The sequence below is a fragment of the Amblyomma mixtum genome, chromosome 2, assembly GCF_055824585.1.
Source record: "Amblyomma mixtum isolate Tamu chromosome 2, ASM5582458v1, whole genome shotgun sequence".
Taxonomy (NCBI): domain Eukaryota; kingdom Metazoa; phylum Arthropoda; class Arachnida; order Ixodida; family Ixodidae; genus Amblyomma; species Amblyomma mixtum.
In genome coordinates this window covers 213,921,641-213,933,937 of record NC_143013.1, presented here as the reverse complement: position 1 = coordinate 213,933,937, position 12,297 = coordinate 213,921,641, and the positions used below count along the sequence as shown (strand labels likewise).

The following is a 12,297-nucleotide window of genomic DNA, read 5'->3' as shown; positions in this document are numbered from 1 at the left end:
ACTGCGGCGATTGAAGGTGGCAAAAAATTTGCCTTCCACCGACTGTCCCGTTTCGCGGTAGCTCAGTCGAGAAATCTCGAGAGGAGTGCGTCGATCGTGGCCGTTTCTGAGAAGTCTTGGAGGACGTAAAACTTGTTTCCAACTATCAGCAACTCTCCGCGAATCTCTGCAAGCGACAGGCTTACAGCGTCGGTGTGGAAGGGTAGCTTTTATCGTTCGCGCTCGGAAAAGAGAGAAGCAGCCAAATCCCGAGATGATGCTTTCTCGTCCTTTCCAATCGCGACAAGCCTTTCGTAAGGATTAATAATTCGTGGGATTTTACAACACGCCGAGTTTAATGAAAAAAAAATATAAAAGCAAAGGGATAAAATTTGTCGCTTTTCGCGGGTCTAAATTGGTGCGAAAGTGAAAACCTGCAATGGACTTAGAATTTTTTTTTCTGCCTGTCGTTGACCGACAGTTTGAATTTCTGGGGCAGTATCTGTTTTCCTGTCGGTAGGTGGTTTTATAGTGGGAGCGGTTTCCTGGACACCTTTGGTCAGCGATCACGGTCAGGGTTGCCAGATGGCTCCGACCTCAGGTAGCCAAATTGGCCTCTGTAGTAGCCCAAACGTAGCCAAAAGCGAAATTTTTGTGTAGCCCAAAAGTAGCCAAAAATATTTGTTTTTGTGACGACATTTCTTAAGGATATTAAATTAATTTTCGGCAGGAATATTTACATCTTAGATTTCCTTCCCGCACATGACGTCTGAGGGGGTGCGAACGGCGTGTTCTTTCCGTTGTTACGTTTCGCATCCGTCATGCGCGCTAACCAGTGCGGCTAACCAGGTGCGCTAACCAGGTCCTAAAGATGGGGCCGCAGTTCCACTTTGCAGGCGCGGCAGTAGGCCATATCACCTGAGGCGGGTTACGACAGATTCTGCACGCGGAAAAGAACGGAAATGTTCGCGCGCAGATTAGACACATCGACAGTGAAAATACCTTACTGTATACTTACGCAGCCTCACATTTCAATTTTATGCTTTAAGACAAAGGTTCTCACTGAGAGCGTCACCTCAAAGCATCTAGCATGCGCCTTCTTGAAGCTACATTCTACGATATGCATGAGCTCAGAATAAATCAAGGATATATGTCATTAGATGATAAGCTATGTCGATTTTATCTTCAGTCTAACAGCACATTCAGAATAATGAGAAAAACATATTACCCTTGAATTCCAGCTCATTTTTTCATTTATTTTTGTAGTTCCGGATGTACATCGCCCACTTGCCCATTCTGAAAGTTCTCATAGCGATGGATCTAATCCCATGTCATGCCACTAACTTCCACCGCCTTCGTTAGTTACAGTGGGTTCCTCGCCGCGCCGAAGGATGGCTCCATGGCTCCGCTTGAGTGCACGCACATTACGCAACGGACACGGCGCTCTCGCGTCGCTCGCAATGAACCTCGAGGGCTGCACGTGTGCCGCTTGAGGCTGCAGAAAAAGCGTAGGCTCTTGCGAGTGGCGCGCTTGCTGTGTCCACCACGAGAATAGGAGGGAACAGAAAAAGAAGTTATTAATGCGTAATCATTACTTGCCTCATGCGTATCTTGAGCAGAATGTGTCCACAGAACCAGAACAAACAATACAAGAAAAGGAGATGCCTGGCGGTGAATTTCCAACCAGCCACCTACCGCAGCCGAAGCGAACGCCCAAACCACTAGGCCACGTCTACGGTTAACATGTGAGGATCACGAAACCACTCAACAGAAGCGAAACAGCAGCATTTAATGCTTACGCATTCGCACCACGTAGGGAGACTTAAGTTTTCTTAGTGTTTTCCCTCTATTCTGGTACCATGGTCACCCGTGGTGCACCGTCAATGGGAGAACGCTCTCATGTGCAGATGGCAACAGTCTATGTTCGGTGGCGTTAGTTAGCGGATTAAGTGGAATCCGTGAAGTGTTTCCGGGGGGCAATTTTCACTTAGTGTCCACTCTTTATAAAAGAAATCCAAAGGCCATGATGCTTGACCACCTGAAAAACATAAGTTTTCTCGAACACAGCGTTTACAAATTGTCATTTTGTAGCAGACGCGCTCAATTTCTTTAACCTGCTATAGCCTGCATTTTGATTCCAGCATGCCTTTTATTTATGTCGCTGTATAATTGTAACAGAGCACATTATAACTACTTTAACTTTTTTTTTCACGCATGAAAAAGATGTAGCCCAAAAGTAGCCACATAGCCAAAACGAAATTTCTGACGCCAACTCGGACAAAAAGTAGCCCAATTTGGCTATTAATAGCCCAATCTGGCAACCCTGATCACGGTAGCCCTTCTATGGGGTTAGAGGAGGTGTACCTCGTGACCTGTTACCACGTGACAAGCCTCAGCACCCCCCTCGAGCTTCGCGCTTCGTGCAACCGTTGTAGTCACAGGGTGTGACGCGCTCTCTAAAGACGCCACCAAACGCTTCTAAACGTCTCTGTGACCCTCTGTGCCCGTCCGTATAGGGTAATTAGGCACGAGCCAGACACGGTACCAGTGTCAGAGCGAGTGGAAAACGGAACAGTCCCGTAAAGGAAGCATTAAGGGGTTAAAAGGGGCAGTGATTTTTTGAGAAAAAAAATGACAACATTGACGCATGAACTCGCTGATTTTCGCGACTCCTGCAGCATATCGTAAGCGCAGTAAACTTTTCAGGTGTTAATAAATAAAGCTTCTAAAATAACGAGAGTGCTAGGCAATTCGAGCGCCTTTGAACTTCGTGACCGTGAGCTTAGAAGACAGCCTGCAAATTTCGGCCTTTAGTCATCAAGTCACTCATAAATATATCCGTTGGAGTTTTTCTCCGAGGTTGGTAATAACCTCAATTCAGGCCTCACTGCATTTAACAAATTAAGAAGGGCAAGCATGTAGCAGTTATGCATCGATTACGAATAACTGCGTTTCCGAATAGGCTGAGTAGCTTTTTGCGCCAAGGGAATCCACTTCAGCAGTGCGATTCCTCTTCCAGCTTTCAGGTGAAAGGTGTCTAGATCGAAATAAAAATAATTGCGACTTTAATGGTTACCTAGGAGTGAAAAAATGAAAAAGGTTAGCAGTTATTCCTTTTATACATCCCCTCTCGCACCGCCTAAAAAATACGAATTTCAAGCAGGCTATGATGGTACTTTCTTAGTCGAATAAAAAGTTAGCGAGGATTTTCGCTACCTTCAATACGCAACGATCCCACGATTTCGCAAAGCTCCTTAGAGGATCTAATAAATGTTACGTATATAAAGTTTTCCTGCACACACTTTTCGCAGCCGCATCGAAATACGACATACATATAGGCGCCTCGGCACGAGGTTAAGTCAACATCATAGTTTTCTTCAAGGCTCCTTTGCTTATTGCTCTCAGAAAAGGGACTGGATAAGCGACTGAGGACTAAGGCACTTAGTGAACATGACATGATTTATGAGGGCCGGATTGTCAGAGGAACTGCCGATGCCAACAGCATTAAAGAATTACGGAACCCTTCTACGCTAGGAAATATTGAACACTGAAGTGCAGGTGTCACCAAAATAGATCGTTTTCACCGGCCAACTGATGACGTCATTTTTTTAATACGCTACGCCAAACCGTCCTCGACCCCGCAATTGACCACGGAGTCTTTTCCATCACTGATGGCACAATTTTGAACTGAGCTATATGGGGAAAAATAGTTCCAATTTTAAATGTAACTTCCTCGATTCTAAATCTAATTTGCCTTCTTTTCTTGGAATCCACTCCGTTACCCTTAAGGATCAGCGGTTATCTTGTCTTCCCATTACATGCCCTGTCCAAGACAATTTCTTCCTCTTGATTTCGACTAGGATGTCATTAATCCGCGTTTGTTCCCTCACCCACTCAGCCTGCTTCCGGTCTCTTAACATTACACCTATAATTTTCTTTCCATAGCTCCCTGCGTTGTCCTTAAGTTAGGCTGAACCCTCTTTGTTAGCCTCCACGTTTCTGCCCCATAGGTGAGTACAGGTAAGATACAGCTATTGTCTTTAGGGATATTCGTAAACTGTCATTCACGATCTGAGAGAACCTGCCTTGTCTTTTTTGCGCTATGCTTTTACCCTTGTAATAGAACCAACAAGCCCAAGCGTCTACCTTTCTATTATATCTTACTGATCCTGACGGAGCAGTAAGCTTTTTTTTTCTCCGTAGGGCTTTTGTTGCACACGCATGGAGTACTGGTGTCGAAAGAGACGAGACGTGTCTGTAGTTGAGGGCACACAGAATAACCCAGACCACGTTAAAAATCCTGTCCCACCTCTCTCGATTCTCCTTACTTTTCACTTCACAAATCCGCGGTTCGGGGAAAGGGGGCGGGGCAACAAATGCATGCCAGGTCACAAGGCTTTCATGCGGATTATTTATTGACTCGCCATGTGAAAACGGCTACAGGTTATCATTTCTTCAGCTGGAAGACCCTCTTTGCCCACAAAGGTGTACCGCATTCTTTCCGGGGGTGGCTTCTTGTCAGCTTTTCATCTGCGATAAAAGTCACAAAGACAATAGCGTCACGTTCAATAACCTGCATGCAATGTGAATCTTCATAGAATGCTTTAAACTCCATATTTGTGCACTATATGCTCTATATATTCGCACAGATTTCGAGGTGAACATGGATGAGTTGAAATAACAACAGCTACCAGTAATCCGCACCTTAGGTTTGAAGGCAAGGAAACACCTGTGTGCATATTTTCTGACCAATAAATTCTAGGGCCAACATTGTTTTGCGTGTCTCCAAGTGCTAACTATCACCCGTGGCATCAGGGCTAACCGCTAACGCGAAGAACTAGTCGCCGACACCGGAATCAATGTCGGGTCTCACCATGGTAAAGTAGCCACATTGATTCATCGCAAAAATTATGAGAAAATGCAGCTCGTGGTTCTAGGTGTTTAACCATCAGCCACACACTGAGAAGCAGCATGTTTCGGCCACGTGACATCAGTGGAAGGCCCACTATGATGCTCAAAATGCGCTTTGCATCTACTGATGAAAAGCGAAAAGCCACCAACGTGGCTAGTAAGGAGTGGAAAAAAAGAGAAAAGAACACATGGAGCATTTGAACTACATCGTAAGGTGTATATGACCGTGACATATGTTGGATTCGCCACGTAAATTTCGGAGAAACGGCCTCAACTTGAGCATCATTTTTCTCGTGACATTTCTGCTATATTAAACCTGTCGCCAGGTAATTGCCGTAGAATTCACCATGAACTTAACGCTATATCTGTTTCGTCAGCTATTGCTCGAACAGCGAATGCAGGTATATTTAAAGTGCACACATCAGAAAGAAGGTGAATAGGCCCAATGCCTGACCAGGGCCTTCCTCCCTATAATACGAGTGTTTCACTGGGAAGAAGATTCTTAAGCAAAAAAAGCAACTGAGCAGATGGCTCAACGCCTGACATAAAACTTCAAGCAAATATATATGTAATTTAAGGCATAAAGCGGGGCTAGTCGGTGTTTAGATGGAGAAGACACAGTAGTAGCTCAAAATGACGTGGACGAAAGTAGAGAAGACGACTTAAGCTCTAGACGCAGTCACAGCGATTAGATTAATGAGGTTGACAGGAAGATTGACACATAAAGATGGATAGAAGACGAGGCCCAATGTGCTAGAAAGTAGGCATTTATGGAAGAACGCTTGGCTGGCTGGCTTTCTGCTTTAAATGCTTTGCTTTCTAGTACATTGGCCATTGTCTTCCTGCCACCTTTATGCGTAAATCTTCCTCTTAACCTCATCAATCTAATCGCTGTGACGACGTCTAGAGCTTCTGCTGTCGTCTTCCGTTTGTCCCTGTTATTTAGATCAACTACTATGTCATCTGTAAATAAATATGGTTGAATACAAAGAAAAATGCCCAACACAAGCTAATGTAAGCTAACATGTCCTCGAAAAGAAAATCTCTCAAGCGACGCAATATGTATTTACTTCTTACAATGCCAAATATAAATTTACATAAGATAACACGATATTAGCCCGATGACGCAAGTAGCACTTCAATCATTTCTCGTTTCTACGCTTGTAAATTTCTACACTCGCCCTTGTGACGCGCAATGTCCTTGTTCAAATTCAAAACGGCAGCCATGAGGTGCCGGTGGGTTCTCAAGTCGTAACTAAATTTGCTTTTGGTGCGCTATTCCAACGTATCCATGGTTATGAGGATCCTCTGTGAGTGGGATAAAGAGCGGTTGATTATGAATAACGCAGTATGTCTCAAGTGCTAACCCAAGAGCCTCTAGTTTTGGCCACCCTGGTGTAGTACTTGGCCGCAACCCTCTATGAACAAACCAGTTAATCCTCGGCTGACACGGTTAATTGGAGGGACACTGTAGAGGCCTTTGCCCTGCAGTGGGCGTAGTCAGGCTGATGATGATCATCATCATCAAATAGCTCCGATTCCGATGTGTACATTCTCAGTTAACTTAATAATTGAGTGAGCTTAGTAGTAGCAAGATATGGCCTCCTGCTTTTACTAACCATCTTTCCCTTCTGAATTTCCCCCCGTTTTTAGGGTGGCTGATACTTTTTCTAAGGCATTCGCTTCATTGCCAGATGTACACGTACCGTTGTGGATTCTCTGTCTACTTCTTGCACTGTCCGCAGCCGCACTTGCCCGTGCCGCACTGGCAGGACGACGTGCAACGACAGTTGGGATCTGCGAAGGAAAGAAAAGAAGGTGCACTGAAGTCGTTCTTACAAGCAGGAACGTCAGCGATCTATTGTGACGCGTGTGTCCAGTATTATATAGGAAATGCAATGAGAAAGTCAAATTAACTGCACTTGACATCATAGGTTAATTGTTGAAACCTTCTAGTCCTGTAGAAGCCGAAGATGGAGCTCTCTACTAGTCATTGTATTTGCATTATCCTAGAAGTGTGTGATGAGAGGCTAGTTGGTAAGGCATTCTGAAGGCATAAAACTACGCAGGAGACAGGACACAGAAAAGATGCAGAGGACGAGCGTAGACTAACAACTGATTTACTGGACGAAACGACCATCCTTCAAGAGCAACGCATGCACAACCAAACTTAACGCCAAAAGCAAAAGTATCCTATCTTATCAACCCAAAAAGTCAAGTTCTTTCTGATCGGGGCGGATGCCTAAACAAGCAATTTCTTGAGCTAAACCCCTCAGCATACGAAAATGAAAGCCAACTTCTAAGGGGCCAACGAGAACTTTTGAAGTTAGAAGTGTCATTGGATATGGACTGAGCACATCAGTTATTGTATTTGAAAACGGTTATTTAGAATGGTCCAGCGCAGTTTAAAAGTTTTAGAGGTAAATCTTGCTCGCTTAGTAGTCCATTGCTGCAGCGTATGCGAACTGGACATATCTCTCACCAAAGGAGGAGACTTGGAATGCTGTAAAACACGCTGTTTTAACTTTCGTTCAAGTTTTCTTCACTGTTGCGATCTATTCTTCAAACTTAAATGTTCTACGAAAACTATTCTGCCGTAAAAACAAAACTGTGAAATTCAGCTTAAATCAAACTACTTCAGCCGAACTAGTAAAGTAGCCGGTGAATGAGAGCACTCTTCCGATGGTAGAAATACAAGCACGAGGACGAGAACGCCGAAAGAGCTCTCCTGCTTTATAAGCATGAAAAGTACGAGCGCCAGTGAATTTATATAAAGCAAGAGAGAATAGTTAAGCTACGTCAGCCTCACCTCCGCACTTGCAAGGTCCGTCCATGGCTCCTCTCAAAATTCTGCACCGTGCCGAGCTGCTCTTCTGGGAGGAGTGTAGGCGTTCGTGCTACGAGTACGGCGGGCAGGCCTTTTATACCCCGAAAGGAGGCTTTGCTCTGCGAGAGAAGAGGTGGCGCCTTGGTTGCGGTGTGCAAACCCAGCCCTGATTGGTTTTTTCCACCGTGCGCCGTCTACCCGCTGCTGTCGTCTGCTTCGCGCCACGGGTGTCGTCTGCTCGCGCCCACCCGTACCGCGTAAAGCCGAACCGCCTCGGCTGACGCGCTGTTTCCCGTTCAAATGAAACCGCAACTGCAAGCAGAAAAAAATAACAGAGTGGCCATCAAAATGCAGCGGAGTAAATAAACACCGACGGTCGAAGAGGTTGGCTTCTTGGAAAGCGACCATCCTACGCGGGGCAGGTTTGTTAGTGGCGCTAGAGGCTACTACTTTTTTGTTTTCTCAATTCCCGTGTTTGCTTTTCTCAGTGACCTAGAGAAGTGAGGCAAGAAAGCGTAATAAAAGGCGCATTAAGGTTATATAGTACATGACGGATAGCGCCCCTTAAGTGACACTACGCGGAGTTCGCCGACACTCTATATAGGCGCCCGTCGGCACAAGTCGGCGGGGAGCCTTTCGCCGGCGAGTCATTACCGTGTTTACGCGCCTGCAAGCTTCTAGATTTGGGCCTGAAGCTCGCCGCACAATGCCATCATACTTCTAGGCTTTTCGTAAGAAAAGTTGTAAGCATACAGGCCGATGATCGTTTCTTGTCTTTAATACCATCTACCGCGATGCTTCCCGACCATATCCAAGCGAGTGGCGACATGCATAAAGGAACGGGTCAGTGGAAATTCGATGTCGAAATTAATGTACGCGAGAAAGCATACCCAGAGATTCTGGACAAGTCCGTTTTCCTGACGGAAAGTTGTTTATGGAAGCGATTTTTACTCATTCGTAAGATTTCATCACAGCAATCGACATATCCGCATGTCCCTCCTAGGAACGCTTGTAGTTTTCTGTTATTCAGTGTCAAAAATGCACCTCATTATTATTATCTGGCAATTTTAGCTACTAAGTGCGAGCGCAGAACAAAGTTCGAAAGGTAGATTTTGTCCCGCGTCGGAACATGACGCAATATCCATCAATATACTCATCCCACAGTAATACACATTTCCATCGTACTTATTGCCACAAACCCGCCCCATTGGTTTTCTATCGCAGTCATATATACTCGGTGCGGGAAGACAACTTTAAAAGGAGGATTTCGCTAGGCGTCGGAACATTAGACCAATCCCATCAATATGTTCATTGCAATATCTTACAAGATCCACAGCCGTCTCACAATTAAATGCGATGTCCAAGAAAGCTGGACTTGGAGTACCAGTGAGCGGGTTGGGTCATGACTGTGTCTAAGCATGCGTGTGTGTGCGTGTGTGGGCGTGCGTTTGCATGCTGTGTGTGCGTGCGCGCCTGTGTGCGTGTGTTGTGGGTACGCATGGCTGTATGGGTGGCGGTGTTTGTGCTGAAATGGCTGCGCTTGTGAGGCTTGGTTGACTGGGTTTGCACTTCTGTGCAGGTGAGAGAAGAGTGTGTGGGCATCCGTGTGTTCGCGTGTAATTGCATGATGATCTGCGTGTGAATCTGTGTCGTTATGGATGTGATCTCGCTTGGTAAACATGCACGCGGTGTTCTCGCCTTGTCTTGTGCACAATATGCTTTGCACAATGCGTTATTTTTCATGACTCTCTGATGTCATTTGCAGCCATGTGGGTTAAAATACGACATACCATTAATTCGAGTGGCGCACCTCGCTTTTTCATGCAAGAGAGGGGGCTGCAAGGAGAGAGAGGAGCTCTACACCACTCCTACACTTCAGCGTTTTTAACTTAAGGCAGGACCTGTTAACTGGTATATATTATAACGTTGTTCTAATTCCTGTAAACTTGTGCGCTTACATTTCAGCATTTGATAGGTTATGCCAGTCTCCTCCAGAGGTTCGGAGTTCAGGGCTCTTAACAGTCTCCAAGTAATGTCTTCACATGTGGCTGTCCACAATTTACCGGCTGTGCTCGAGAGCTGCACGGTCACTGGCGTATTCAACATCTACAAAAACCAACGAATGGGAGCATCCTAAAGACCATTGGCTGTAAACAGTCCATGTAGAGAAAGCGCCATAATGAAAAAAGGATTCTTTCCCAATGGCACCAACCATCGTGTACCAGATATAGCTTTATTGAGACGACCAGGAAAAAAAAGAAAAGCATGTTAAAGAGCTCAGCACTAAAAAAAAAAAAGAAGTAAAAGCCGCAAAACGAGTGTCGAAGGCGAAGGGTTACAGGCGCATTACCTACTGATCGCCATATTTATTACGCTTGTGTTGCAAACTGAACGATGATGAAACAGAGAAAAGAAAGGAACATTATCACCTTGAAATCCAGGCGCTTGACGCCTCAGAGAAGGAAATATTTAAGATATTTTCTTGCTACTCAGAACGCCCAGTTTCGCTGCACTAAAGGTTAATATACCCCCTTCCCCCCTGTGTTGTCTGCTGTTCTAGATGTCTCGATTCGACGCCATTCGTAACGCTCACTAACATGTTGCGTTCAACGTGCTGTCATGCAAGCGAAATTCAATACCGTGCTGAGTCGGCCTTTTTTCGGTCCTCTGTCACCGGTGTTCCTTCGTCCACTTTATATTAGTGACGAAGTACCTTATTTCCACCTACATCGAGCGAAAATCGAGGGAAGAGGAATAAAAGGGGTTACCAATTGGTGATACTATCGAAACTGCCTCTAAGCAACAAGCAGTACATTCATTGCCGTCCCTGAACGAGAAGCACAGGAGGTATCTGGCCCGCTTGTAGGTTTTATTATTTCGCTCTGTCTCAACCAACCTGTCACGTCTCGTCATATGACGACTTGTTTCCTTCCATTTTAATGTCGCAAACACACAGACAGACCCACTTTCATGTTTCTGCTTCTGGCAATATATTTTCGATCGACAAACACATGCACTACCTGAGCCCAACGTTCACTTTCAGCTGGAGCAACATCGCTGGAAGTAAGCTGCAAAATATTGCGCGATGTCAAAAACGTCCGAGAAATTTTCGTTTCCGAGCTGCCTGAGCAAGACCCGTTAAATTGGATACACCAGCCTGCAACACCAGGATTCCTGCCTGAGACGCGTGATGATTCACAGCCTTTGCGGATACGGCATCCCGGAAACTTTTGGTGCCGATAAGACAACGGCCGGAAAACGTCATGCATGACGTCAAGACGCGGTGACTACATGCTAGAAGCTATGCGAGGAGCAGTACCAGTAGCAATAGGGGACGAAAAAGGGAAGTTAGAAGGCCAGGTGAAGCTGAAAACACGCGGTGTTCGCTCACTTCTCTCCTCGTCAAGCAAATTTGTTTTAAAATCTGCCCGCTACATCGTGAGTGGTTTTAGTACTTTACTATTTTTAGCTGCAGTACTTGTACATAAAACTTCCAGTGCAGCTGTACAAATTATATATTTTTCCGTCGACACCAGAGGGCGAGCAAAAAGAGCACACATCGTGCAGCCCTGATTTCCCACCAAGCGTGCAACAGAGAAGGGCCACACATACATGTTAACAAAAAGCATGAACACTAGAACAGAAACCTGCAAGTGAAATAGAACCGTCCTACCCATTAACGACACCTGCAATTGTCACTACTGTCCATGTCAGTAACGACCCTACTCGTATTTAGTAACGTCCTTCGTCATTCGAAATCTACCACTATCACTATAACTAACCATCACTGTCACTAATTATCCCTGTCACTAACTACCGCTCTTTCGTGTAGTGACTTCGCTTCATTCCCTGGTAAAACCCCCTACTATCGTATGGTCTACTGCTGAGGGCATGCGAGACCATGGTGGAGTCATAAGTATTGGTACCACTTTTCTTCGTCAATGCCGCCGGGCTTTTTTCCTGACGAGCCATATGATAATTTCGCATTAAAATGCTGAGCCATAAAACGCTCGTAATTTGTCCTTTTTTTTCTCTTTCTTGCTTCATTTCATTTGTGAAATCCACGGTATCAGCATCTATCCTGAGACAATAAACTAGGAGCTGCAAGTTAGGAACCACGTTAGATAAGTGTAAGTAAGAGCTTCTATTTTGTTTGTTCATTCGTTTGTCTGTCTGTTTTTGTTTGTTTGTTTGTTTGTTTGTTTGTTTGTTTGTTTGTTTGTTTGTTTGTTTGTTTGTTTGTTTGTTTGTTTGTTTGCACTACCAATTCCTGCACTGTATTAGTGCACTGCATGCTCTGTATTAGATTTTATTAACCAGCACATCAAGAACATGCTAGATAATATTGTATAACCAGGAGCCATCCAATTCTGTAGAACCGATTACTTTGCTGCTCCTTACATTGTTTTCTAACTCTTTATGTAACCACTCCTCTCTATAATGCCTCTGGCCCTTAGGGTACACGAAATAAATAAATAAATAAAATAAATCCTTCCTGCCCTACTCTTCCCCACCCATTTTTTTTTTTTGGCGCTGTACTAATGAATTCAAGAAATCAGAAAGCTTCTCTTTGCCACTGG

The 12,297-nt window shown here is 44.9% G+C and overlaps 1 long non-coding RNA gene across 1 annotated transcript; it reads right to left on the bottom strand.

The window, feature by feature from the left end:
* Positions 1-4,370: 4,370 nt before the first annotated feature.
* LOC149362511 (uncharacterized) lies at positions 4,371-7,961 on the bottom strand. Its single transcript, XR_016288511.1, has 3 exons — positions 7,700-7,961; positions 6,597-6,687; positions 4,371-4,509 (listed from the first exon to the last, which is right to left on the bottom strand). It is a non-coding gene; the product is annotated as an uncharacterized LOC149362511 (long non-coding RNA).
* Between the last annotated feature and the right edge of the window lie 4,336 nt (positions 7,962-12,297).